Below are 3,935 nucleotides of genomic sequence, written 5' to 3' on the forward strand. Positions count from 1 at the left end.
CAGATGAATGATGGAATAGTTTAATATACTTCTGTATGCCAGTTCGGTCTCACTATATTTCAGTGGGTGGCTTTTAAAAGTTAAAACTGCAAGAGTAATACACACAAATAACGTAACACTGTGTCGTATTTATTTAACGTAGGGCAGTTGCGCTATATCCTAGGGGAGGGCACAATTATTAACTAATAGGCATTATAGGCCAGAGGAAATTTTGCGCCCCTTCACACCTGCGCCCGGGGGCGACTGCCCCCATCTTGCTACGCCACTGACTGTGGATGGGGATATATATATTGTTACGACAGCGGGGGTCACGTGACGCTAGTAACACGCATATTCTCGAAGTTTCGTGAATGGTCGAGCGTTAATTAGATTTCGGTATTCTTGTATATATAAGACCGGTAAGAAGTGACGGCAACAATGTAATTGAACTGCAGACAGAGACTGATGATTGAGTCGAGCACGTGAGTCGTTCGTTGTAAATTATAGCGTTTGTTATAGCGTGATTGTGGAAATTAAGTGTATTGCAAAGTTGTATTCAGAAAGAATAAACCAGTTTTATCTAAGAAAAGACTTGTATCGCTAAAGTTTCTTCGGAAATAAATTATACGGAAAATTAACTAACGAACAGAGACGTAACAATATATATATATACATAAATAAAAGATAAATACATTGAAACAGTTTATTTCTTTGGTGCTGTTATAATGTCATAAAAATATATTTTTCTTTTGTTTTCAATTTACGAGATGTACAGTTAAAATTTGTACGTGAAGGGTGTTTTATATTACTTGCATATTCAAATACCTTCTTATTATGTACAAAACTGTAGGTTTACGAGACTGTTGTGCATTATTAGTCTTTCTTCTCCTTGTCACTTAGATGGAAATCTTCTAAGGTTTTAAAGAATAGTTTTTCAGACTTCTCCGTAGATCGTCTTTTCATTGACTAATTAAATCTTGCTTTTTGAAATATATATCAATATCAATTCAACGTGATTAACAAACACGTCACACAGGTACATCTATTCAACTAAAGACAACTAAACATATAATGGCGTTTGTTTGCTCTATTTTCTTTCCTTTCTAATGTATCTAATGTATCTACGTACTTTTTATGAATTGAAGACGTCTTAATTTAATCTAAAGTGATGACTTCATCAAACTTGCTTTTAGTGTTTGATGTTGTAAAAACTTAAAAAATGTAATTTTTTATATTTCTGAATTTTCTGATTGTTTAAGAAGAAATGTTTAACGAAACTCAGAATACAGTAGAAATGAATTAATTTATTTAGGATGTTCAATTAAACACTAAATACTACGAAAAAAAACGGTAAACGTTGATTATTTCATTTACATGTCTTTAAACGTATTGTTCAACATCTAAACAGATACGATCTCACATTAGACATATTGAGAACAACTCAGGATACTGCTAATACAGAAATCAAAGTATTTCTATCAGTCGTCAATGTGTCTGTTGGTGTCTAAATGTTTATAACTACATGTACTCCACACCGCAATATAACACAGATCTTGTCTAATGTTTGATAACAACACGTCTTGCCAAACTAATTATAGCACAGATCTTGTCTAATGTTTGATAACCACACGTCTTGACAAACTTGCCACAGATCCTAGACAATAGGTGGACGTTGACTTCAAACACAAAAGTCCATTGGAGCTGCGTCAACGGATTAGCAGGTATGTGGTCAACTCTATTTTCTTTCACGAAGACGGTTGTTGAGTTCGAGATGTGGCTAAAAGAGTCTTCGTCAACTTCTTTTTTTTATTATCTTGTTAATGGTAACAGGCTATATTCACAACTTCATCCTAATGATTTTTGCGGTTAATAGTTTCTTTTTACGTACCACAACCTTCATTGTTTCAGTTGGCTTGAAGTGTGGTTTCATAGCCCATTGTTATTCTAACCTTTATGTTGTATTTTTACCTCTTCCATAGAGAATATTTAGGGTTTACTTCTTTTAAACGTCAAGTATTTTGGCTTTACATTATTTTATTTTTTCGTTATAATAATATCTTCCTCGGAAAGGCTGTGACATCATCTTCCAACAATACATCTACTCATAGCGGTACTGCAAGTTGGAGAGTCGAGAATACTCAGCGAACCACAGACACTGAACATGCTCCAGTGGCGCCACCACTCATATCTACTTTAGCGTAAACAAATCGATTAAACCATTGCAGAATGAAAATGTCTTAAGGTTGCTCTTTTACTAAGATATTCCCAGCATTTATAAATTTTAATGAGAAACTTAAAACCTCGCCTGTAGAACCGCAGGAAGAAAGTAAATAATGGAACAGAGTTAGTCCTACATTTTATTCAGAGGTGGTTCATAATAACATCTTAACGAGAATTTCATGTAATGTTGCTGGTTAGAAAAATATGTTTCTTGCTGGGTCTACTTGTGACAGGTTTTTCCTAATGTAGTAAGTGCTAACAAATAATATGTACGTTACTTGCCCAAGTGCTGTTACTTCGTTACATACTTCATCCAATGATAATTAATAACATGTACCTCGCTGGGGCTATTTTCAAACACATTTCACCTAATGTTGTTAACGAATAGATAAAATCCTTGCAAATCACAATAAGCTCCGTTTTCTGCCTTTCTTATGAGCACCGCAGTTTTGGGTGTCATTCAAAAATATGTTAGTCAAATCGTAATTTCACACATTTAGTTCCAACATTATTACTAATATATTAGGATTTATTTATTCGGATATTCGCAAAACCGCTACACAAGGGTTAACTGCGCTAGCCATTCCTAATTTTGAACTGAGAGATTAGAGGGACGAGAACTAAATAACACCATCACTCGCCATTATCTGGATTTCTCAAGTCGAATGCTAGTATTTGTCCCTTATAATACACCTAAGACCTAAAATATCGGAGGTTTATTTTGTGGCAACAGGACGCAAACCACGAACCCTCGGATTCACAGCCCGGCACTCTAACGTTTCGACCACGCCCGGCGTCAGTATATTAGGAATATAAAAAACAAAAAAAACATTGTAATAAAAATAATTTGTTTCTTTGTTATTAAACATAAAGCTACATTATGCTGTGCCCATCACAAGTATTGAAACTTTCTTCTTCTTCATCGGGATTCGGTCCATGCTTTGAAACAGAGAGGGCCAGGTTAAGCGTTGACCTCTTCCTTCATGCCAAATCAGGTGAATATCTATCAACAGGGGGCGAAGTAGTGGTAAAAACGCCCATAAAAACATCAAAATGCAAAATTGAAAATGTGTATGTATCTGTCCATCCACACCTTGCGAGGTAGTTACATGGATATACAACAGACAGTACTATAATATTTATATAGATTATAACGTTTTACATTACAGCTGTGTACCAATGATACACATATATGTAGTTTATGCTACATTGCATGTACAAAGTCGTTTGGTTCCGATCTAGTTGTTTGAAGTTAAAGAAACCTCGAAGGTAGGGAGATACAATTGTGAAAAGCTTTCTTCTCAATGGATGTTAAACTAATGAATTAAGTAACTGCTATGTTGGTGTTTTCGTTATAAATAAAAATATACAGCATACATTTAAATGGACATATAGTGTGGTTTGGAATATTTTACATGAATACAAATCAAAACTTCATTTGTCATTAGTTATGTGCATGTCTCATATATTCTGGTGTGGTAATACATGAATGTTTCGCAGTATTCTGCTGGTAGTTAGGCGGCAAAAAGACCCGGTTACCTGCATGCACGAAAGGGTGGTGAGATCAAAAGCTGCTAAAGGGTATTTTTAATGCTGGGTAGGTCATGTGACGTCATAATTTCCCAATGTAACTCCAGAGGGGGATAATTCCAATATATGCTACTTGGGCCTATGGTTAGAATTTGTGTTACTATGGATTGATAGTTTCAAAATATGTTGTTAGGGGATGGGTAGTT

Source organism: Limulus polyphemus, unplaced genomic scaffold (genome assembly GCF_000517525.1).
Source record: "Limulus polyphemus unplaced genomic scaffold, Limulus_polyphemus-2.1.2 Scaffold272, whole genome shotgun sequence".
Lineage (NCBI taxonomy): Eukaryota > Metazoa > Arthropoda > Merostomata > Xiphosura > Limulidae > Limulus > Limulus polyphemus.